This window comes from Gorilla gorilla, chromosome 15 (assembly GCF_029281585.2).
Source record: "Gorilla gorilla gorilla isolate KB3781 chromosome 15, NHGRI_mGorGor1-v2.1_pri, whole genome shotgun sequence".
Classification (NCBI taxonomy): Eukaryota; Metazoa; Chordata; class Mammalia; order Primates; family Hominidae; genus Gorilla; species Gorilla gorilla.
In genome coordinates this window covers 116372635-116398260 of record NC_073239.2, presented here as the reverse complement: position 1 = coordinate 116398260, position 25626 = coordinate 116372635, and the positions used below count along the sequence as shown (strand labels likewise).

Below are 25626 nucleotides of genomic sequence, written 5' to 3'. Positions count from 1 at the left end.
CTTTGTGAAAATCCCTAGAAGTTTAAAAACAAAAGAAACTTCAAAAAATTCCTTTTTGAAACCTGCTTTAAAACAAAACCAAACCTAATATCTTCCCTGAGTAGATTCTCTATCCTCTGGGACGGGATTTTTAGACCTTGTTTTTGTTTTGTTTTTAATGTGTATGATAGAAGAGGGAACCTGTTAATGTTTTTGAGGTGACCCTGAATAAGTATCCTTATGAGAACACTTCCACATTACACACATTTGTAATCATTCACATTCGTTGATATTGGTGTACCCATACTCTGGTGTCCCTGAAGAACTGTGCCATTTTTGTAATTTCTTCTGCTCTTAATGGTTTAGACTGCAGCTATCCTGTGGCCACCCTTTGTAGCTATAATCTACTCTCAAGGAAGAAAACGGAAGTGATAAAAGCACAAAAAGGAGGAAGGGGTTAGAGGAACCTCCAGGACATCAGTTATTATTAATATGTAACTTTGAATCTGAGTCTGGGACCTCTCAGCAGCCCAGTGTGGAAGCACAGTTGTGACTTTTCACCCCTGCTGCATTTTAATATCAAGTGGATAGTAGATGGCTTAACTTTAGTTGAACTTGAGTGAATGTATAGTGAGTTGGTGAAATGATTGCCTTAACGGAAATGCTGGTGCTGATGGATCTTTGTAGACAGAGAGTGAGGGCGTAGTATATTCTGTTGCCGTTAGTTTATAAGGTACCATTGATGAGACCAAGTTCAGGTCGTCTTCCTGATTTCTTCGAATTTGAGAGCCTGAGTATTGGTGAGGCTTGGCTGCCAGTATTCATTTGGGATATTTGCCAAGGAGGATTAGATAACTTTCTGCATTTGCATCGCATATTACCTTTACCTGGAATTGATATGGCCTGAACGCTGTTTTTGAATATTTTTTGCTTCATTTGAGTCCTTATGAGCTTGCAGTCCACTCCAGGTGGACCATATCTTTTACCATCATGGCCTTTTTAAAAAAAATTTACTTCTCTTATTTTTACATTTTTTCAAGATGGTTAAAAAACATTTTCTTTAATTGACAAATGATAATTGTACATATTCATGACATACGTCAAGTTTTTTTTTTTTTTTGAGACAAAGTCTAGTACTGTTACCCAGGCTGGTGTGCAGTGGCTGAATCACGGCTCACTGCAGCCTCCACCTGCCAGGCTCAAGCCGTCTTCCCACGTCAGCGTGCACCACCATGCCCAGCTAATTTTTATATTTTTTTGTAGAGATGAGTTTTTGCCATGTTGCTCAGGCTGGTCTCAAATTCATGAGCTCAAGCAATCCACCCGCCTTGGCCTCCCAATGTGCAGGGATTACAGGTGTGAACCTGGCCCATTGGTGATGTTTTGATACATATAATGTAAACGATCAGAGCAGATGGATAATTAGCATATCCATCATCTCAGTTTTTCATTTCTTTGTGTTGGGAATGTTCAGTATCCTCGCTATCTGAAACTATGAAATGTGTTAATGTTAACTGTGGCCATCCTACAGTGCCATAGGACAAAAATATGGAAGTCTTCACTAGTTTGTGTGTCATCCTTGCGCAGGTGCCATGCTCATCTTCCCAGTATTATTCCAGTTTTAGTATATGTGCTGCCTAAGCGAGCATGGAAATTCATTTTAGCTGTAAGTTTGTGCTGGGCAGATTATCCAATAAAAGTGCCCTTGTAATCTAATAGTTCTGAAATAGCCTTGTGAATGGCAGATCCCCTGACTGCCCTGTCTGTTCTGCACCCAGCCTGCCAGCTTTGCCTTTTCCACTGATGTTTTTGTGGGATGCAGTGGACCCCAGAAGAACAATACCTCAGATTTCAAGCTTGTGACCCACTAGCTCAGCCTGGCCAGGTTAAATTGGTGTCTTAGGTTCCCTGTAGAAAGGGTCTGTGATTGTCTGTCAACCTGGCTGCGTGGGAGTAAAGAAGGTGATGTCTGTGACAGGCCCAGCACTCAGGGACTGAGTCCTGCACTGATGCAGGCGCTGTGTACTCAGCAGTGTAGTCCTAGCCTCCTTCCAGGAGTCATGACCCTGCTCAAGATCTGATTTTGCAAGGCAGCCCTTTCCAGAGCGAGAAGACTGTAGTTAGAAAGCCATTCCTTACATTGAGGCAAAATAGGCCTCCCTGTAACCTTCATCTTACAGTTTTGTTTCTGGTTTTTAGAGCAAGAGAGTCAATCTCATAATCTGCAGCATGAGAATTCTTTTTACTCACCAGTGAAGCATTCATAACCTCTGTCAGGCACCTGCTTGGAATTACAGGTTTACACAGTTAATCAGAATAAATCCTGTCTTCCAAAGCTTACATTCTAATCATATATAATTCAGTAAAAAGTGATGTCAGGACACAGATTAAAAAACAAAATCATGGGGCCGGGCACAGTGGCTCAACGCCTGTAATCCCAGCACTTTGGGAGGCCAAGGTGGGCGGATCACTTGAGGTCAGGAGTTTGAGACCAGCCTGGCCAACATGGTGAAACCCCATCTCTACTAAAAATGCAAAAATCACCCAGGCCTGGTAGCGTGCGCCTGTGATCCCAGCTACTCGAGAGGCTGAGGCAGGAGAATCGCTTGAACCCAGGAGGCGGAGGTTTGAACTGAGTGCCACTGCACTCCAGCTGGGCAACAGAGTGACACTCCATCTCAAAAAAAAAAAAAAAAAAAGTGGGAGTTCAGAGAAGGAAGATTGCTTTATGGAGAAATTTGAGGAGGTTGTTTTATTTTTGTTTTTAAATGGGAAAAGTGGCATTTGGAGAAAATGATCATGATGTAAAAACCCACATTTGTTTGGATCCTTATAAAATGTGTTCACGTCCAGCTTCACAGCTCGCCCTCACAATAACCTTGTAATATAGGTATGTAACTCTCCCTATCAGAAGATAAGAAAATGAGGCTCAAAGGGGTGGCTTGGCCAAGGCAAATGGGGTCTGTGCCACAACATCAGCGCCCCTGTCCGCGTCAGGGTGTGTGGTTGGTGGGCGTTCTTTGGGCCACTGTTCCAGTGTCTTAGAGATGCACCTGGGTATTCGCTCCCCTCTTACCTGGCAGTCAGTACCTGTCACACGTACATTTGACTCTTGAACAGCACAGGGGACAGTGATGCTGACCCCACCCCATGCAGTCGAAATCCATGTAACTTCTAACTCCCCAAAACTTAACTACTGTTGACCAGAGGCCTTACCAGTAACACAAACAGTTGATTAACACATATGTTGTCTGCTAAATGTATTACATACTGTATTACAATAAAGTAAGCTGGAGAAAAGAAAACATTATTAAGAAAATCATAAGGAAGAGAAAATACATTTCCTATTCATTAGTGGGAGTGGGTTATCATCAAGGTCTTCATCTTCGTCATTGTGACATTGAGTAAGAGGAGAAGGGGTGGGTCTTGTCGTCTCAGGAGTGGCAGATCTGGAAGAAAATCTATGTATAAGTGGACCCACTCAGTTCATACCCGTGTGGTTCAAGGGTCACCTGTGTATTCCTTCATTTATCTGTCTGTCTTCCCAACTTGAATGTAAGCCCACTGAGGACAAGGACTTTGCTTCATTCTCATCTAGAATGTGCCCAACACAGAGATGGTGCTCTGTCATTGTCTTTTGAATGAATAAAGCACTCAGTAGCCAAAACAGCAAACAACTAACATTTGATAAACCTCAGCCAGAAACTGTGTATTTCATTTCATTCTTTTAATAACCCAATGAGAAGGTATGATTACTTTTATTTTAGTGAGGAACTGAGACTCCCTGAAGTTTCACAGCCAGGAAGTGGCTAGGTTGGGGCTGATTGAGATCTGATGCAGAGCCGGTGTACTCAGTCAGTGTGCTGTGTCCTCCACAGGCGCTTCATAGTCAGAATTCATGCCGTGGGCGTCTGCGCACCAGAGGTCATGAGTTTTGGTCTGGAGAGATTGGGGCTGTTTAAAATGCCTGGGGGCTTTCTTACCATGATTTCTCTCACTTTAGATACATTTTCCTTAGCCACGACTCCTATCACCCAGTCCTGGCCACTCTTCTTTCTTCCAAAGGGTCCCTGTGCTCTTGACCTCCTCAATGTAGCTCCACCAAGGGGCTCTTTTTGGAATATAAATAGTAGTCCATGTCTCCCCACTGACTTTTCCTTACACTTAGAACAAACTCAGAGGGCTGGGCTGCCCAGATGGCCCTGCCCCTGCTGCGGCCTCATCAGGGGCCGCTTCCTCCCTCACTGCAGTCCACTCCCTCTGGTGGTGATCAGGGCCCAGGACTCGCCAGCCTCTTCTCCTCAGGACTTTGCTGTGGACCCCCTTCCTGCCTGCCGCAGGCTTCCCTGGGTTCTTCTAGCCTCGGCATAGAGTCTCTTCTGACTGTGAAGACCCCCTGATGTCTGTGCTAGCGTGCGGTTTTGTCCTCTTGCAGATGTGTCGCTGCCTGTGATTGCTTTTGTGTTTGTCATCTGTCCCCTTCCCTGGAGTTTGAGCTTTACGAGTGGGGCCTTTCTCTCCTTGGGCACCACTGTGGCACTGCTGCCTGGCCTAGTGCCTGTCACACAGGAGGGCTCAAGCAGCGCTGGTTGAATGGGGAACTGATTGCCTTGTTCTCTACGTGTAAGTCACGTGTGGCCAGGCTCTCTGAGGGCTGTGAGCCCTCTGTGCACACAGAAGCACCTGATTAGGTCCTGCGGTTCAGTCGTAAGTGGTATAAGGAGATATAAAAGGAGTGAGGTCCAGCCCATCCGCCACACCCCACGCTGGGTCCCCACTGGGCTGGGGCCCTCACAGACAGACAACTTTTCCCAGTTTGTACAAAGGTCCCTGTTAGACACTTTTGTCCCTCTGTGACGGGTTTACCCCTACTGGGATGAATGCTAAACCTGAGAGGAGTCTACAGCAGCTTAGGTGAGGATTGTCGAGGGTGTGACAGCATACTGTCACTCTGCTCACAGGCTTCATTGGCCCTGAGCATCAGCGTTCCTATCCTTTCTTTGTCTTCTGAGAGGTGAAATTCACAGGGAGGAATTTATCAGATCCTTAGCTTTTATTAGATTTAATCGAGCATCTCTTCAGATAACTGTCTTGTGTTCTCTTGGGCTATTGTATTTTTCTGTTGCTTTTTTTTTTTTTAAGTGCTTTCCGTATTCTCCAAAAAATGGGGTGATGTGAAATATACTCCCACAACACTGTCAAGCCCCTTTTGTTCTTTTTTTTTTCACCCAGTGTTCCCTACAAGGCCTCTTACCTCCCCCCAGATGCTAAGAGCTCTCTTCAGGTGCACCCTATGCCCTCTTTCTGCACCTTCTTACTGGCTCTGCTTTAAACGCACAAGCTCCCATTGCCACGTTCCACTCCTGAGTCCTCCAGCCAGGGCTCACTGACCGCAGTGAGACTTAGATTCGCTCTCTGAGCTGTTCCAGTGAATCGCCCTCCCCTGCGCATTGTGTAGACACCGGAGGCTGTGTGTATTGCTCCTGACCCTCTCCCCTACTGGCTCTACTGGAAATTACTGGGTATTTCCACTTCGCACATGTAGTGAAATGCGATTATCGACAGTTCGAGCCTGAATTATATTTTTGGAGAGCTGCTACTTTAAGGCCCACCTGTGTTGTTTAGTCCCTGAGCTTGGTCACGTGTTAATGATTTGAGTAATTTTGTCATTTTGCAAATCAACTTTATTCTTTCAGCTTAAAGGAAAAAGTGAGTTCTAAAAATTAGTAATAGAGAACATAGCATGGATACTGTGTTTATTTTTATTTACATTCAGTCTCATCGAGAAGAACATAGTAACATTCATATTCTTTTAAAAATAAGTCAAATTACTACTTATTGACAATATTTTCTGCTGGGCTTGGTGGTTCATGCCTATAATCCCAGCACTTTGGGAGGCCAGGGCGGGGAGATCACTTTAGCCCAGGAGTTCAAGACCAGCCTGGGTAACATGGTGAAACCCCAACATGGCGAAACCCTGTCTCTAAAAAAAAAATGCAGAAAGATTACCTGAGCATGGTGACGTGTGCCTGTAGAGCTACTTAGCAGACTGAGGTGAGAGGATGGTTTGAGCCCAGGAAGTGATGGTTGCAGTGAGCCAAGATTGTGCCACCATACTCTAGCCTGGGTGACAAAGCCAGATCCTGTCTCAAAAAATAATATTTATACATATAAATACATACATTTATATGTATAAAAATATAAATACATATATTTATATGTATAAAAATATAAATACATAAATATATAAATATATATTATATATACTTATATATACTTACATATTTATATATGTATATATAAAAATAAATATGTTTATATTTTTAATACATAGATATGTTTTATATATTTATATATAAATATATGTATTTCAGAATATATATGTAATGAGTTTTGCTGAATGCTTCTCCTGTGGTTCGGTCATAGGTGCTATAAGGAGATATAAAATCAACATGAGGTCCTTGCCTTCTAGAAGTTTATCATTGGAAATAGAAGGAAAACAAACAGGAAATGTTGACGAGCAAAAGTGGTAAACTGAGGCAGTGCTCTGCTGTCTCATCTCTGAAGCTTGGGGCAGTCAGGTGATACCTGAGTGGGGCTTGAAAGGCAAAGTTGTCTGGTTGGAGGAAATAGGTCAGCAGCAGTCTGGAGTTGGGGGTGAGAAGGGCATGTATGGAAGAGCTTGAGAAGAGCAGCCTTTGCCTCTCAGAGGGCACAGCCCTGGAGCTGAGAAGCCTGTTGTGGATTTCCAGCACGAGCTGCTCCCATGAGTCTGTTGCCTGAATCTCCCAGGGATGCCTGTAGCTCCAGCCAAAGTTGGGATCAAGTGGCTGCTGCTTTAGCAGTTCTCTTTGTGTGATACGTGCTGAAGCCACTCGGATGCCCTGAGCCTCAGTTTCCATATTTACAATCTACCCTCTGTGACAGACTTGTGAATGTAGCTGAGCTATCATGAATATAAATATGTTTTTTAAGTACAATCATTCTTATGACGTAATTAACCTGAAGCTGGATGTGAGCACCTTCTTATGGTGTTGGAAAGCAAAGTCCCTGTATTGGATGTAAAAGGCAAGAATATGAAACAGAAAGGCCTGTTCACGGCGAGAGGGAGAGGACTAGGTCCTGAAGAACCTCCAGCAAGCCTTGCCAGGTAGTTGGGGTCTTATCCTGTAGGGGCACATGGTCAGACTGGCACTGGTTTGGTTGCTTGCTTAATGACAACCCCAGCAGCAGGGAGGTGGACGGTTTGGAGGCCATAAGACTACTTAGCCTGGTGAATCCGAGAAGTACCTACAGGTAGAATTGACAGGATCTGGTGACAAACTGGATGTGAAGAGTTCGGGAGATAAGGATGATCTTGAGGATTCTGGAATAAATTGGTTTTAAGTTTAGCTTGCTTATAACATGACATTACTAACCTTTCTCTGTTTTGAAGCTTTATGGTCTAGAAAGGAAATCTTCAGTGCTAAATTCCTAGCTTATTCTAACTTGTCTAAACCAGAGACACACCACAGGTAATCTACTATGCTTTGCATCCGAGCTTTCAGTTCAGACAGGTTTATTTTATTCTTTGGAATATATATTTGAAACCTTTTGTATGCAGAAGTCAAGCCTAGAGCAAATTTTTATTCTTAAATTATAAGCTTGTGAAAGTGAAGGTTTTAATGGAAGTGCTCACCCAACCTTAACCGTAGTGACACACACATAGTAGCATGTCTGAACAAAAAGCTGTCAGAAAGAGCAGATTTCAATTTAAATATATCAGTGATTTCAAGATCAGCTCTAATGAGTTTCAGAACCTTTGTGTCAGTCTCATGTTTTTTCCTTAAATGCTCTGAAGTCATTTAAAATTAATAAGCCAGTTTTTATTTGATAGAGTTTACAACAGAAATGCTGCCATCGGCTTTGAAGTCCTTGTTCTTGTGTGGTCTTTAAAGTGAATTAGTGGCTGTGGTTTCTGGAACCAGAAGGAGGTTGGCTTCTCATGAATGGGCATGTGGGCTGACCTGAGGGACTGCTTGTGTACAGTTAGCTGGTATTTAAATGCAGATACTGCCTCAAGTCAATGTAGGTGATGTAGTGACAAAGGAAGAATTTCAGTTACTGTAGATGTGAAATGGAGTTTCTTTGAGTGACTGAAGTGTTGAGCCAAGTTACATTGAGGCTTTTGAAATAGTATCTCAAAACTGAAAGAGATTTATTGAGACGAATCAGTCTTTCTGTGTGTCACGCACACACACACGTATACACATATAGGCACGCACACACATCATATCACAGTCACACAGTCACACACAAGTCTCACTGATCTAGTGCCTTTTCTTTTTTGGCAGTTACCTGTTATCAAGCACCACTGACGTGTGAAGAACGTCGTTAGGTGCTGGGATTGCAGAGAGGTGCTGGTGTAGTTTCCATTTGCAAGGAGCATTCAGTCTAGTGGAAAACCAAATGCAGTACATAATGTAATCACATTGAGGGGTTGGCGGAGTAGCCCAGAGGCAGGGAAAGCAGCAGAAAGAGTGGGAGTAGGGAAGACTTCACAGAGGTGGCACTGGTCACTGACCCCTGAAGAGGACGTAGGAATTTTCCTGGTGGAGGGTAGAGGGCACAGCATGGCCATGCAGTGGGACTGGAGTGTGGTGTGCACAGGGAGGTGGCAAGGTAGACCTGCTGGAAGGGAGGGAACAGAACTCTTGAGGTAGCACTTTACTCAATGCCAAGATCCGCATTAACACAATTCCACTGAATCCTCCGCGTGCCTGCGAGGTCTGGGTACTTCTGTTCTCATTTGACAGTGAGGAAATTGAGGCCTATTTGCTGGCCTGTCTGTTTCAGGACCTCAGTTCATACCTAGTTGGTGATAATCCCCGGACTTAATCTCATATCTAACTGAACTATCTTCTCTATCCACGGTACTGTGCTGACTTCATCTTGTAACCATGGGAGCTGGTCATTCATTCCATAAACATTTATTGAGACCTTCTGCTCACCTACTGCTGATTTACATTTCAACACAAGCTGTGGAAATGTTTTAAGCAGTGGAGGGAGGTGCTCAGGAATCTTGCTAAAATGGAAGGACTTAAACCGGTGCTGGCACATAGTAAGAACCCAGGGAACACTTACTGGATAAAAAAATACAACTCCTGTGTGGGGCCACGAGTAGTAGTGACTGTGTTGTTTGCAAGGTCAACACTTTTCAGCACAGTGCTAGATTTTTCTGGTGTGTGGGTAGGTACTTCCTTCCTGGAGAGGCTGCCGAGAAGAATTAAAAGCACCATAAGAACACAACAGTGGACCGAAGCAAATTTGCATTAAGAAAAGGCCATTCCAAGCCAAACTCACTTACTTTTATTCTTTTGAATTTAAGGAGGGCTAAGCGCTTAATCTCAGCCTAACACTTATCCCTGTGCTGTAATAGAGAATGCTGTCTGAGCATGTCTGGGGAGTACTAGTGGATGGTGTCAGGCTGCAGTGAGGTGCTGGTGGCCATGTCCAGGCTCTGTGCCTGACCCTGTCCTGCCTAACACTTCTGTCAGGAATGCAGAAGACCCTGTTTCTGGATGATGGAAAACTGAGAAGGAAAGCTCTATGTAGACCAGGCCGTTCTTGATTTAGAAAACTATTCGACACAAGCTGTTTGATGAACTTTCCCGGGAGTCATTTGGAAGGCAGAAGTACGGTGGTGATCTGGTTAGGCTTTGTGTTTCCACCCATCTCATCTTGAATTGTAATCTCCATAATTCCCGTGATCACCACATGTCAAGGGAGAGATCAAGCGGAGGCAGGTGAATCATGGAGGTGGTTTCTCCCATGTTGTTCTTGTGATAGTGACTGAGTTCTTACAAGATCTGATGGTTTCATAAGGGGCTCTTTCCCCTTTGTTTGGCACTTCTTCCTGCTGCCTTGTGAAGAAGGTGCCTTGCTTCCTCTTCCTCTATGATTGTGAGTTTCCTGAGGCCTCCCCAACCATGCTGAACTGTGAGTCAATTAAACCTCTTAGCTTTATAAACTACCCCGTCTTGGGCAGTTCTTCATCGCAGTGTGAGAATGGACTAATACAGGTGGAAAGACTGATGACCAGACATTGGAGCCCTGGAGTCGTCTTCTTTCTTTGTCAGTTATTCACTTTGTGACCATAGCCAAGTCCCTCGAGCAATCTGAGCCTCAGTTTCCATACTTACAAAAAAAAAAAAAAGGTGGGGGGGTGGGGAACCTGCCTTGTTTCTCCGACAGGTGTGTGAAGCCAGGTGTGAAATGGAAGGAAAGATATTTCTAGATACAGAGGATTTTTACAAGTGCATGTTTTACAAATGGAGCTTCCTGTCATGGCCCTTCAGGGGTGCTGAAGAGGGGATTCTTGGACTAGGTGTGAAAGACGTTGATGGCCCAGGATAGTCCTTGCCAGTTCTGTGAACTATTGAGTAACTGTTTACATTCAGGGCACTCGTGGGTGTTAAAGGCACTGCTTCAGCTCCGTTCTGTTGAATCCCTAGTTGACAAGCTATCGGGAAGACACATGGGGAGAAGCTAAATGTCAATAAAACACTTGAATAACAGCTGATCACAACAAAGGATTTTACCAGTCAGCATAGGATTAACTACCAAAATTCTAGGTAGAAATTGCCAAGAAAACTTGAGAGGCAGGAAAGAGTCAAATGATTTATGAGTTTACTACCTAAAAAAATATAGCTATACTTTAAAGACAATTAATGACAGCTTCCAAACATTGAGCATTATAAACTTTTAAAATAAGGTTTATTCATAGTCTATGAATAAACATGACAATATACATGGCAAATAACAGAAAAGGATAAAAATATGTACCTGGTGGTAAATGGTATCAGAGTAATAATGAATAGGCCTTTGACTACTTTGTTAATTTTTTAAGATAGCTGGTATTAATAGAATAAAAATATAATTTTTTTAAAAAGGCCGGGGCCAGTTAGTAACCTCCTATAGCAAAGATGAGCCAGTTTGGGGAGTTTTCTGTCAACTTTTAATTCTTTAAAAATTGAGATTTAACTTGTACATAAATACATGTATATTAAATGTAGGTTTTTTTTTTTTTTGAGGCGGAGTTTTACTCTTGTTGCCCAGGCTGGAGTGCAGTGGCATGATCTCGGCTCGTCGCAACCTCTCCCTCCCGGGTTCAAGCAGTTCTCCTGCCTTAGCCTCCCGAGTAGCTGGGATTACAGGCTTGCGCCACCACGCCCAGCTAATTTTGTATTTTTAGTAGAGACGGGGTTTCTCCATGTTGGTCAGTCTGGTCTCAAACTCCTGATCTCAGGTGATCCGCCCACCTTGGCATCCCAAAGTGCTGGGATTACAGGCATGAGCCACCACACCCAGGCAGGTTAGTTTTTGTACTCAAGTAGCACAACCAAGATGAAGACATGGAACATTTCTAGCAACCCAGAAAACTCCCCACTGTCCTTTCCCCATCAGTGCCCCACCCATGACAGGGGTAAGCACTCTTCTCATTCTAAGGCCTTTGGGTGCTTTGCCTCCTTGGGGTTTTTGCGTCGGGGGAGCATGCAGTAGGGACTCCTTGGTCTCTGGCTTCTTTGGCTCAGTCTCTGGAATTCACGCATGTTGCTGTGTGTAGCTGTAGTTTATTCTTTTTGAAAATTTCTGTGTAGTTTCTCACTGCATGAATGTACCAGTTTTTTATCTGTTTCTTCTGTCGATGGACATTTGGGTGGTTTCCAGTTTTTGGCTATTACAAGTGAAGCTGCTAGAAGTAATCTTATGTTTATCTTCTTGTGGACATATACATTCATTTCTTCTGGGTATTCTCTTGGGAGAAGAATCATTGGGGTATTGAGTGATTGTATGTTTAGCTTCAGTAGATGTTGATAAACCATTCTCTGAAGTGGTTACACCAATTTACACTCGCACCAGCTATCCACAAGCATCCTAGTTGCTCTACTCCCTCATTAGCACTTGGTTTTTTGGGATATTCTGATGGACATGTAGTATTATTTATGGTAATTTTGATTTACTTTCCTTGATGGCTAATGGTGTTGAGCATGTTTTCCTTTGCTTATTAGCTACTTAGATGTCCTCTTTTGGGAAGTGCCTGTTCAAATCTTACGCTCATTAAAGAATTTTTAAGGCCGGACGTGGTGGCTCACACGTGTAATCCCAGCACTTTCAGAGGCCGAGGCAGGCGGATCATGAGATCAGGAGATCGAGACCATCCTGGCTAACATGGTAAAACCCTGTCTCTACTAAAAATAAAAAAATCAGCTGGGTGTGGTGGCACGTGCCTGTAGTCTCAGCTCCTTGGAAGGCTGAGGCAGGAGGATCGCTTAAACCTGGGAGGCAGCAGTTGCAGTGAGCTGAGATCGCACCACTGCACTCCAGCCTGGGCAACAGAGTGAGACTCCATCTCAAAAAAAAAAAAGAACTTTTAAAATATATATTTTTTAACTCAAGATACCTGAAATATCCATTAAACATGTAATTAATATAAAAATTATTAATATATTTTACACTGTTTTTATAAGTTTTTGAAATCCAGTGTGTATTTTGGGGATGTATATTACATTATTAATTTGTAAAATTGTAAAACACACATAACATGAAATTTGCCATTTTAACCATTTTTAAGTATACTAGTGTCATTTATTGCATTGACAATGTTGTGTAACCATCACCACCATAGAAAATTTTTAATCCCCCCAAACAGAAACTCTGTGACTGTTAAACATTAACTCCCCATCTCCCCTCCCTGCCATTGCCTGTCTTTAACTTGGCTTTTTCTTCTGGATGCATGTCCTTTACAAGATATACATTTTGTGATTATCTTCTAGTTTGTGGTTTGCGTAGTCACTTTCTTAATGATATTATTTGATGAATGGAAGTTCTTAATTTTAACAAAGTCTAATGTATCAGTTTTATTTTTTAAAGATAGTGCTTTTTGTGTCCTTTATAAGAACTCCTTGTTTAGCCCACCGGTTCTCCACCAAGAATGACTGATCCCTTGGGGGAATAGAGACATTTTGGCTGTCAGACCTGGGCCTGGGGTGCTGTAAACACCCTGCAAGACACAGGACATCCCCACAGCAAAGAGCTGTCTGGCCCAGAGTGTCAGCAGGTTGAAGCTGGGAGCCTCTCAGCATGAGATGGTGAGAGTGTTCTTGTGTGTTTGCTACTGGAAGCATTGTTGCTTTGTGTGTCACTGTTACGTCTGCATCCATCTCTTCTTAATCCTTGTAGATGTGATGAGAAGAATTTAAGAGAAATCTTGGTCATTCCACATCTGTGCCCTTAGACTTTTGTTTAGAACAAAGCTCAGTCCATTAATTATGGGAGCTTTATGTGGACCATATTAGCATATGGAACTGAAGTTTTGCTTTTTGGTAGCTTAAAAGCAATACTTAAAGTATGAATATAAATGGCTTGGCATTTGCAGAAACCAGAGATTTTTTTCCCGCTTTGATTCAATTATTAAGAACTTGATTTAGCGTTTTTGTCATTGTTGCTTTTTAACTTTCAGATTAGAATTGTAATGAAGGCTGAAATACTGACATTTTTTCCTGCACAAAATATTCAATTCAGAAAATAAATGGACTCTAAAGCGTGCTGTTAATTTTTATGAGGACTCTTTCGGGTTCTTTGCACTCAGTGCCATGATTAACTAACTGGACATTTGCCAGGTAGAAGGGAATTTGTCCTTTAATTTTTTTCATGTAGTTCAGTGTATTTTTACTTGTCAGGTCTCCCATAAAACTGACCACTTAAATACACGAATCTTAGTAAAGTAGGTGGTGCCATTTAAGGGTAGTTAGAGGAGGGGAAGCAGTACTTTCAGAAGAGGTGTTCTTGAATGACAGCTGTCATTCAAGATGGATCATGATGAAAAAGTGGTGTTATGAAAACTTCTCTGTGTATTCATGACCATGTTGAGCAGATTCATAGTATTCCCCGAGTGAAAATTGACTTGTAATAAGAATTTGTGGTGGTAGAGTGGTCATCCAGTGTGTGTTGTGGGATGGCAGTTGCTTTGCTGTGTGAGAATGACCCTGGCAAGGGGATCAGTTGCTCTAGGTTTAGACGCTAGGGTCTTGTTTTAAAATCCCTACTACTGTAATCCCAGCACTTTGGGAGGCTGAGGTGGGCAGATCACCTGAGGTCGGGAGTTCAAGACCAGCCTGGCCAACATGGAGAAACCCCGTCTGTACTAAAAATACAAAATTGGCTGGGCGTGGTGGCATGCACCTGTAATCCCAGCTACTCAGGAACTGAGGCAGGAGAATCGCTTGAACCCGGGAAGCGGAGGTTGCAGTGAGCTGAGATCGCGCCACTGCACTCCAGCCTGGGCAACAAGAGCAAAACTCTGTCTCAAAAAAAAAAAAAAAAAAAAAATTCCTACTAATTCATGTTGCTATTTTAGGCCACTGCTGGCTCCCTCTTGTACTTTTCTGCGTTTTTGTGAATGGTGTGCACTAGAAGGAGTGCCAGAGTTGGAATCAGAACTCCTGCGTTTGAGTCACAGCTCTGCCTGTAAATCACAAAGGGGGTGGCAGGTCACTTGGCCACAGTTTCTCCATGTGGTAATGGGGTTGCCAATCACTGCCTTAGGTTGGTATTGGAAAGACTGGATGAGAAGTATGAGAGCACTTCATGAAGTATAAATCTTCACAAAAATGTAAGGGACCCACTTGGTGGAAATACCTATTTAACAAAATCCCTATTATGTGTTATATTTGTGCAGAGACAGCACTTGAGGTGGTTAGGTGAAGAGGATTGGAATCTCCTGTACTTTCTGGTTGGATGACCTGGGGCAGGGCTTTTCTGGGCCTTTTATCTGTAAAATAGGAGTGATGGCCACTGTGTGGTTTACATTTGTTATTACATAGAAGATGCTTAGGACATTTTATTGTGTCTGGCACACAGTAGGCACTCAGTGTTCATTGTTACTTTTATTGTTACTGTTAGATTAGAGCTGATTTGAGTGAGTGAAATTTAGGACCTGCCCCATGTCTGCACATACTGACCAGTCCGCTGGACCCAGGTGAGATTTGTCCTGGAATATTTAGTCCTGGTTGCCAGCCCTTTGTGGGCCGGTGGGCATGGTGCTTGTGGAGGATCTGCTGTGAGAGGAGAAGGTGGCGCCTGGGCTCAGCAGTGCCAGGTTCAGTCACTCGCTGATGCATCACCTGCTTCCTCTCCCTCATTTCCTCAGTGGCACCACGTGAGCCCCTGGAGGCCTGAGAGCAAACTCCCTTCCTGGCTACAGTTCCTAGCCTAATGTTTGGCACTTGATAAACGTCTGTTGAATAAATGTTCGTTGTTTGCAGGTCAGGTCAAAAGGTGTATTAGATACCCTGAGGAACAAGTAATTAATATAGCTGGAGTCTTTGGTGCTGGTGTCAGAAACCTTTGACTTTTTTCCCTATTTTAAAAACATGAAATTATTTTTGAATTTTAAGTCACATATACATGGAATAGAAAATACTAGAAAATATAAACTAGCATCAGGTAGAAAATTAAAGCTTCACATATTCTGTTTGACAGGGTTTCAGTGACCCAGAACCTTAAGTGGGCAGATCTGGATGGGCCAGAAACCTCAGTGTGAAATTCAGCTTCTCCCAGACTTCACTCCCATTGTGCATGTGTGTGTGCATATCTGTGTACCCAGGGCAGGGAGGGCTTTATTCAGGGAGAAGAGATCTTTCTTTACTCTTCTCCTCCTCGGTGGGAGCCAGTGCTAAACTTGGTTCCTGGATTCAACTCGAGTGAGCATAAGTCACCTGGGAAACTTACTGAAAACACTGTTTCCTGGGCTTCCCTCTCTGGGCCCATCAGGCCCCTCTTGAGCCATCAAGGCTGGGCTCACTCCCCCTCCCCTCTCGTTTAATGGCTGGGAGTAGTGACTGCTTGTCTTTGGACCCACTCCAGAATATCTTACCATTTCCTCTATACTTCACAGTTTTCATCTGTGTCAAAGAATGAAAACAGGTGTGTGGAATGGAGGAGACCAAAATAAATCCTTAAGCATATAAGGTAGGCCTTATGGAGGCCTTAAAATTACTTGATTTTCATAAGTAACTTTGGGACTTAAAAAGATTCAGATGGGTTTCTATATTGGATTTGCTTCTGTTCAAGACTCCTGGTGTTGAGGCACCTCTTCCTCACGTTTTAACTAGCCAGTGTCTGTCTGGAGTACAGAGCACATGTTTCAAAGAACTTGGATATATCCAAAAGCCATAAATTTAGGACTGAAATAGGATATTAGTTATCAGATGACTGAGTGAATGCTGAACATAAATGGAAACAAAAGAGACCAGAAATGGTATAACCATATTAATGACAATCATGAAACAGACCAAATGCCTCGCACCCTAAGCAAAGTCTCTTACCTCCCGTTTAAGAGAATCGGGGTGCTCTGTTTATGTTTAGGTTTCTTGGCTTCTTTCCATTCCATCTCAGAGTTTCCCCTGCGTCTCACCAGTGCTCCTTTTCTTCACTTTTCTTTTCTTGTCCAGCCTGTGCCCTTGGTGGTGTGATGCCTCCTGTGTCTGTGTTCTGTCACTTACTTGCCCTCCCTTGTGTCTTTCTTTTTTCTTCATCCTTTTAAATCTTCTTTTTTTCCTGCAAATATGTTTGGTTCCTGTGAACAGAACAGTTCAGTGCAGAAGGGCACTAACATTTACTCGGTTCCTGGATCATGGAGTGGAGATCCCATGGAACAGAGGCACAGGCAGCACCCAGGGAACATGCAGTGAGTGAGAAATGACTCCTGGAGACACCGTATTATGGCACATTCCAGCCCATCTTGACTAATAGTCATATGTTTGTGTGAATTTTTTTGAGAAGTATACCCAGAAGTTCATAATTAAAATTTTTTTTTCTTTGCTTCTTAGAGACTTAAAACACACATTTATTATCTCACAGTTTGTGTGGGTCAGAAAGGCAGGCATGGCTTAGTTGGGCTGTCTGCTGCAGGGTCTCTCTCAAAGCTGCAGTTAGGGTGTGGTCTCATCTGAAGGCGTGACTGGGGAAGGGTGCCTTCCATGCCCACTCCTGTGATTGGCAGCAAGCTTCAGTTCATCAGTGCCTGGGTTTCTTGCTGGCAGTTGCTAGAGGCCACCCTCAGTTCCTTGCCACATCAGGCCCATAGATTTTATCAGATTCTCAAACTTCACCTACCCCCTACCCACATTTTCTCACTTCCTCCATCACTTGTTTTGTTTTTCTTTCTTTTTTCTTGAGACGGGGCCTTACTCTGTCACCCAGGCTGAGTGCAGTGGCATGATCTCAGCTTACTGCAACCTCCACCTCCTTGGCTCAAGCAATCCTCCCACCTCAGCTTTCCGAGTTGGTGGGACTACAGGTGTGTGCCACCACACCTAGCTAATGTTTGTATTTTTTGGTAGTGATGGAGTTTTGCCATGCTGCCCAGGCTGATCTCGAATTCCTCACCTCAAGTGATCTGCCCTCCTGGGCCTCCCAAAATGCTAGGATTACAGGCGTGAGCCACTGCACCCAACCCCTCCACCACTTGTTCTGATTCATCCTTTGGCAGATTACTTTTCCTAAATGCTGAAGACCAGGGGGTGCTCAGTGTCTACAAAGTCCTTGTTCCTGGATGGATACTAACTTACTGACACCTCTCAAGTGCCAGCAAACTCTGGTAGCAGGGATTGTCTTCATTTTACATGTGAAGTAACAGACCGGATGGGTAGCACTGCTTGGGGCCACATAGCTAATACTCTAATGCTCCTGCCGTGGGCACTGTGCCACTCTCTGCAGGGCCTCATGTGTTGGGACTGCACTGGCATTGCACCTTTTCATCCCTCTGTGTGCCAATTGATTCTGCAAACCCCAGCTGCTCAGCTTCCCTTAACAAGCCCTCCTTTCCCTGCCTCTGCCATTTCCGGTACTCTCTGTCTGGGATGTCTCCCTTCCCACATGGAAAATCCTGCCCATCTTTAGAGACTTAACTCGCATGCCACCTCCTCTGTGAGTCATTGCCAGATCCCCCTCTTCCCAACAGTGACTGCAGCTTTTCTGAATTCCAGCACGTGTCATGTATCCTGGTGTGACACGTCACAGTTTGCCTGTCTGGGCTCCCTGCTCCGAAGTCGTTAGCTCCTTAAAAGCAGGGAACTCATCTTGCTCATTGTCCCCCCACAATGCCTTGCATGCAGCAGACACACAGTGCAGGTTTGGGGAGTTGATGGACGAAGCTTTGCTGGGAAGCTTTAAGATGAGATTAAAGTGGCTCTGAAGCTGCAGAAATGTGCATTAGTACATGAAGGATAAAATTATACCACTTTATGCCTTGGCCTCCTTTATCGTTTTCTATAAAATAATAGCTATTTTACTTTGATAACTTTTGAGATTAAGCAAAATCTTTCTTGAAAGTTTAACACCTGTTCCTTTTCCTACTTTTTTGCAGATATAGTCCATCCTACAGTTTTCACACTTACTCACAAGAGTAGCACAGTAAATATTACATTTATTTCATTATGTCCTGTTTTTTAAAACATGGGCATATATTTTAAGCAGTTAAAGGCTAAAAGATGTGGTTATTTTGGTTATCCTTATGATGGGGTAACTTATTTTCACTGAAAGTCAGTGGGCATCTTCCAGTCAAATGGAGAAGTTGTCTGTTTCGTAATACAAAGGTATGTTTTCCTTGTCAGCATCATGTGCACCATGAAGTTTCTGTGAATAATTTGAAGTACCTAGCTTTATTTTTCGAGCTAAAAGGTTAATTTGCAAAATGACCACACTTGGGAAAGTTAGCAGACTCGTCATAGGAACATGACAAGAGGCGCTCCGGATGCTCCCCAGCTGCCCCCCACGCTCTCTTGCCTGCCAAGTAAAACCCTGACATCACCGCCTGCTTCTCCCTGTGTCCCCACCTGAGTTACTGATTGCAGCATGTGAGGCATGCAGTGTGGGGGAGGCAGAAGGGGGGGAGTAGGTAAATACGAAAGGCAAGGCCTCTGCCCTCCTTGGCCGAGCGAGGTGTAAGTGGGCACTTTGGAGGCTGGGATGATCCTGAACCTAGGAACTGAACCTGGGAACTTGCTTTTCTGAGCTTGGCAGGCCGTTCTGGTGTGAATTTAAATATGCTCCCACCTGGGAGAGGACACCTTAAAAAATAAATAAAGGGCAAATTTTAAAGGAAATCTACACATTGGTCAGTGATCACTACTAGATGGGCAGTCTCTTACTTTTGTTCCAACCTACGATTATGACTTCTGGGGAAAATAGGAAGTGGCAATGGTGAATATGGAGTCAGTTCATGTTTATCAGCACCTTCTGTTTGCCAGGTCCAGCAGGAGAGCTAAGGACTCTCTCTGCTGGGTCCCCTTCCGCCCTCTCCCCACATTCAGGCCTCAGCTGCTCTGCTGCTTTCTGTGCTCTGCACACCCCAGCACCTGTTCCCTGTTGTTGCTTCCTTCCTGTTTGTGACTATTTGTCAGTGTCCACCATCCAGTAGACGGGAAGATCTGTGAGGGCAGAAGCCAGGTCTGTCTTGCTCTCTGGTTTTCCACTTAACTCAGAGTGGGTGCTCTGAATATTTGTTGAATGAGTGAATGAATGAATGAAATCCATGAAGCAACTCAGGAGCAATTTCACGTGGCATAAACCAGAGTGCTATGTGGTATTTTGTAGACTGCATGGGTTAGACATTTAGAGGTCACTGGAGGTCATATGTAGATTTGAAGGCAAAGGAATCTTAAACCTTGTCTTAGGATTGGCTATGTGGATGGGGGGGGGGGGGGGCGGATTATTCCAATAATTGGATTATTATTCCAGTCTGGAAAGTTGTGAAAATGTGTATGTTTGGGGGAGGAGGGTTTGAACTGTTTTCCACATCAAGTTTTTTTAGGGATTAATAATCTAGGATTACCTCTAGGTTAATACAACAGCTTGTTTTTTTTAGAAATTAAAAGGTAAATAGGAAAAATAATGGTCATTTTGCTGAGCATAGAGTCTTAACTGACAAAGCTAATGATCTGGAAAAACCTATGTTGGAAAATGTCACTTTATTATATATGTCTGGAAGTACAGATGGGAAAACAGATTTTTTTCTTTTTGCAGTAGATTCATTAAGTGCTTAAGAAGAGATTCTCTTCTGTACCATCTTCTACAGCCTGAGTAATTGGAGGCTAAATCTAAACTCCACATTGTCTTATGTTTCTTACAAAAGAGGTAGCTGGATTGCTATTTTCTGACACTTAAATGGAGGTCCATTTCTAGGCATCTGCCAGTGCCTTGCTTAGAGCGAGATAATCCTTTCTGCACCTGCCGTGTACAAAGCGATTATGGCAGAAACTAAAGACTAATAACAGCTGACGCCTACTGACTGCTTACTGTTTGCTGAGAATGTTCCACTGAGCACAGAAACCTTAGGCACTTGCTCCAGGTCTTCCAGGTTCAGAGCTGGCGCTGGGCTTTGCAGGGCTAGATGCCAGGCAGGTGCTCTAACCACTTGGCTCTGCTGGGCCACACGGCAGCTCCCAGTGCCCGCTGGCAGGCCTTTCGTGTTCTTGCATGCGCCTAACCCCTTGTGGCTCCAACTCTAGGAGAGTTAAATACCAAGGTGTGCACGTGGATGGCGGAGTTCCTCCTTGACCCTCTGACTTTGGCAAGATAGTTGGCTAACCATCTTGTAGAGTGTAGGACTCCTTAGTTCAGCAAACCTGCTAGAGTGTTATTTTGTGTGCCAGTGCATAAATTAACCATTATTATTTGTAGTCCTGTTTCTTTTGGTCTGGTGCAGTTTAATTTAAAACAAGTAGGGAGAAGTGAAACTGGTTTGCTGTGATTTAGTCCATCAGCCCTCCCTCTGGACTGCCTCATCCCTCCTGTTCTATAGGGCACCCTCCGAAGCCCCGTGTCCTCCCCACCATCCCCTTTCTCAGCTTCTGCTCCCGGGTGCTGAGTGTTGTGAAGTTTCCAGGTGCCATAACAGTTAGTGCAAGGTAAGTCTAGCCTTCTCAGCCTGGCCGGTGAGTCTCCTTCCTGCCTGGAGAAAGGCACAGTTGTGTCTTACCGGCTTCTCTCTCACTTCCCTGGGTACAGATTCAGGGTCTCTGTGTCTCAGCTCTTCCTGGGCTCCCCTCATCCCTGCACTGCTGAGAAAACTGAGACAATGTGACAAGAACTTCCTTTCCTTTTGTCTCCACCTGGGTTTCTTATGTCCTCCTCTCCTCCCCTCCCTCTGAGGAAGGGACCCCCCTTAGAGCTAAGGGAAGCCCTGGGGCCTGGTCAGGAACTCAGGTCAGGAGCTCCGCGACACCGGCCCTGTGTTTTCACTCTTTCTTTCTGTCCTGGCTTTATCCCCTTGGTTTACAGACAGCCCCCGTGCCTTTGAGATGATGTCCTGTCTGTCTTCCACCTTTAATCACAACATTTATCAAGAACATTCCACACTGAGAGTTCTTCCAGCCCCAGCAGCCTGGCTCTCCCCGCCCTGAAGTGTGATGCCCTCTGGGAGGGCCTGGGGTCTGGCTTCTCTCCCTGCCCAGTCCCCTCATCCTCCCCACGTTCCTGCTTCGTTCTTCCTGCTCTTCTGAATCTCCAGGCTTTTCTGACCCTACCATTCCTGTCCCCTGAATGTAAGAGCTCTCCAAATTTCTGGGCTCCGAGTTGGGAGTCAGCTGACCTGGATTTCAAAACCCAATTCTGAAGTCTTTTCTCATCTATGACTATAGTCAAACATCTTATAGTAAAAGATAGCTTAAGTCAGTCTATTGGATTTCCTGCATTCTATTCCAGGTGGACAATTTAATAATTACCTGTTTTCTAGGTAGTGCTTAAAAGATCTGCACTGATTAAACTATTCTTTCATTGAAAATTTGTTTCCAGAATTGAATGCTCCAACAAAATGGTATCATTCTTAACAATGTGAGATAGTATTTCCTCTGGAAAAAAAAAAAAAGAGAGTGAAATCCATTTTACCACTATTGATCAGTAGAGCATTTAATTAAGAAAATATAAGGCAAAGTATGATTTTTATGAAAAAGGAAGTAATCAGACTTGAATTTTCTAACTTGTGCTACTTGGATATCCCTTGGCCGTTCTCATAAGAGAAACCAGGTACAGGTGGGTGCACTCTGTGTGATTTGGCCTTGCTTCTTTGTTCTTCCAGATTTTACCCTGTTCAGTTTAAGACAGAGTGTACCTTTAACAGTACTTATGGAAGTACTGTGAATGACTTTTTTTCTAACATATCTTAATGCTAATGGAGAAATAGCAAGTACTGATGGCATCTTAGTGCCTGCTCTTTTTTTTTTTTTTTTTTTTTTTTTGCATAACAGTGCTTAAGAGCTTTCTTGTATCTATTTTGGACTCCTAATGAAATGAGAAAGGCAATTAAAAAAAATCAACTGAAGATAATATGAAATAGTTTTGCTTAATAACAAACCTCTCAGGTACTCTACCCAAAGGTATGGAGATTTTAAATTATGTTTGGTTATTCAAGTGTCTTGACTTACTATAAAACCATTCTATTTTGACTCTAATAAATTATAATCCTATAATTCAGTTTGTTGCCGTTTTAATGGGACATTTTACTAGTAATGTTAAAATATTCATTTTATTTGTCAAATTTCAGGGTAATATGTTTGAGGGTTCCCTTCTCAGAGGATACAAAAAAAGGTTACTTAGATTTTGAGAGCTATAGCTCTTTCTCAGTGACTGTATATTATAAACAAAGAAGTTTTGTTACTTCCCTCTGAAAGGCCTTTATACCTCCCCGCTGTAGGTGAGAACAGTAATTTGGCTCTATCTAGAACAACCCAGGGACAGTGTTGTGGATTTTCTCTTTGATTGGTACCTTTTGAACACTCTTTGAGCGTGGGGAATAGAGAAAAGGAGGGAATATGAATAACTGGAAACTGCTTCCCTCAAGTAACTGAGCTTCCTGAGGTGGAGGAGCAGAGCCAGCGCATCTGCGACTTGCTGGTGTCCACAAACCCTCTGTCCCCAGGCGCCTGGGGGGCTGCGGGGCTCTGGGGGGCCGCGGGGCTCCGCAGAGCCGCACACTGAGCCTTTGATGGGGGAAGGGTTTTTGAGCTGTGTTTTCTTCCCTGCATCCCCACTTCCCTCCTTTGTGACCAGCAGCCCGGTATGGTACAGTGGGGACCTTTACCTTAGATTTTGTTATCAGTGAGATTTACCTAAGTAAACTCCTGGCAGCTGGTGACAAGGCAGTGTATGTGATGTATGGATTTAGATGGTGCTCTTTGAGAATGTGGCTGTCTCAGGCTCAGTCAATTGTGGCAGTCCTCCTAAATCAGTGGGATTGACTTATTACATCAGGATTTGGCTTGTCTTTGTTAGAACCCCAACAGTCTACAGAGAAGGGTTCTCAGATTCTGTGGTGCACCCCTAGAGCTCATTCCTCATGAGCTCCTCATAGACTACTCAACTTCCTTTAGGCTTAAAAGCAGAATGTTTAAGGGACCAAAGTTCATTTCCCTAACAACATGACAATAAGGAGAGTTGAAAGTAGCCAAAAAGATAATGCTAGTATAATAACTTGATATACTGGTTTAATGATTGGCAAAGCTGTGGGGTGTCTTTGAGGCTGTTAAGAGTTATCAGAAAAATGATAGAATTCCAGATGATGGAATATTGGAAATTATTGGGACATCGATGTGGCATCATTCTAGTGAAGAAAATGCCAAATATGACCTCTCTCATACATGTATTTGATACATATGTTTTCTGGACCAAACTTCTTCATGTGCATGGTAAACAGAATTAGACTAGGTAATCTAAGTTACCATCCAGGGCTGAGATTTTATGACCGAAGACTTAATAGCTAAACATGGTATTCTTTCTGATGGTGCGGGAAATAATAGACTCACTGTCTTAGTTTTGCTAACGTTGCCTGCCTTTAAACTTCATAATGCCTTTTATAATACCTCTATGGTGAATTTTAAATGAGAACAGTATTTACCAAGCATTTTTCTCGAATTTCACCAAGCAAAAATATATTGATTTTATTAGACTTTATAAGACTTTATTTATAAAAGTAGGACAACTAGATATCCTCTGCCTTGAAGTAAACTCCAGAAAACTCTTGTCTGTGTTGTTGCCTAGCCTCATCATTTATTAACTGGGTAAACTTGGGTACGCTTTTAATGTCTGTCTCCCTCAGTTTCCTCATCTGTAAAATGAGGCTAATAAGTGCCATTTCATAGGAATTGAGATGATTAAATTATATGCACATAGAGTTCTCGATAGAGTGCCCGGCACAGAGCGCTCAGCAAATGATGACTGCTAGTGTCTGTCTCCCTCTCCCACTGTTTCTCATGGAGATGACAGAGAGCTTTCTTATATACCAAGCTGAGGTCATACCTTTCTAGGACAGGAGTTCATCTACATGTTCTGAATGTCAGTTACCTTATAAAGGAAGTTGGTTTCATTATGGTGGTCCTAACATTCTCTTGTAAATGACTGATTACTACTACTGATTACAACTACTCTTGTAAATGACTGATCGTGCTAGATTGACTCATTTAAACAGAGTCCAATGTAGTTATCCTGAATTATTGAAACCCAAAATTGCTGAAATTAAAACTAAAACAATATATTATGAAACTGGTGATAATACATAATTCTAGCCTGCTTTTTTGATACACTCTAGCCTGCTTATAAAATAATAACTTTTTACCGTTCTGTTTATTTCTAGTTTCTTTAATAAGATGGAGGAGTTGGAAGTATATATATCTTTTGAATAAGCATTGATCGATTGGTGGAGTTGACTTTTTGCAGACCAGAGAATGAGGCTTGGTCATCGTTTAGAGTCCTTAAGTCAGTCAGCAGATTGAGATGTTGGGGGTGGGGGTGGGGAGACAGGTAGTGTCAAAAGGCAAAGAAACAAAAGATTTACTGTCTTTAAAGAAGACAGCAGTAGCTTGTCTGCACCTCCCGCCCCCCCTCCCCCGCCGGCTTTTTCCAGTGAGGAAATGGCAGCACAAGTGGTTGGGCAGCATGCTTGGATGACCTGGCAGGTTCCCAGCCTCACCTCTTCGAAGGGTGTGTGCTACATGTTTGGGGTGAGTTGGGGGTGGGGCGAGATTTGGTGACCTTTTGGTACAGAGGACTGGTGGGCTTGATCTGTGTTGTTTCTCTTTGGATTCTTAGAATAGAGCTTTCTCAAATGTGTTTAAAGAGAGATTTGGGGAAAAAAATGAGAAGATTCTCTGGCCCCTAGATGGTAGAAGAATATTCTGTTCATAAGAGGGAACATAGGATAGAAGGATGTGGAAAGCTGTGTTTTTTGAAGCCTATGGTCACTGCCTTGGTGTGGAAGGGGTGCCCACATGGGCTGGAGCTTTCCGAAGAGGAATGTGGAGATCAGATTCCCTTGGGGTTGCCAGTCCCTGGTGCAGCCTCTCAGCAGCACCTTTGGAGTCATAGCTTTCCTCCGCTGTCCCAGGAAAAAGAGTAGAAGTGTATCTTGTCACTTGGAGAAAGAAGATTTTTTTGTCCCATTCCAGCAGGTGTAGTTAAAAATAAAAATAAATTTTAAAATTTTAAAAAAGAAGAGGAATTCTTTGAATGAGGCACTGAGCAAGGCACTGGGGACTCACAGGTGGTCAAAGAAGACATGGTCCCTGCCTTGCTGAGCCTGCCTGTGGGGACTGGAGGGGAAGAGATGCTAAT

At 43.4% G+C, this 25626-nt stretch overlaps 1 protein-coding gene and 1 non-coding gene across 9 annotated transcripts in view; one reads left to right on the top strand and one right to left on the bottom strand.

The window, feature by feature from the left end:
- Positions 1-25626, top strand: part of SETD3 (SET domain containing 3, actin N3(tau)-histidine methyltransferase) — an 83339-nt gene that overhangs the window by 35517 nt on the left and 22196 nt on the right. The gene's annotated exons all lie outside the window — the stretch shown is intronic.
- On the bottom strand, positions 1522-1628 carry LOC115930756 (U6 spliceosomal RNA). The gene has a single exon (XR_004067355.1). It is a non-coding gene; the product is annotated as a U6 spliceosomal RNA (small nuclear RNA).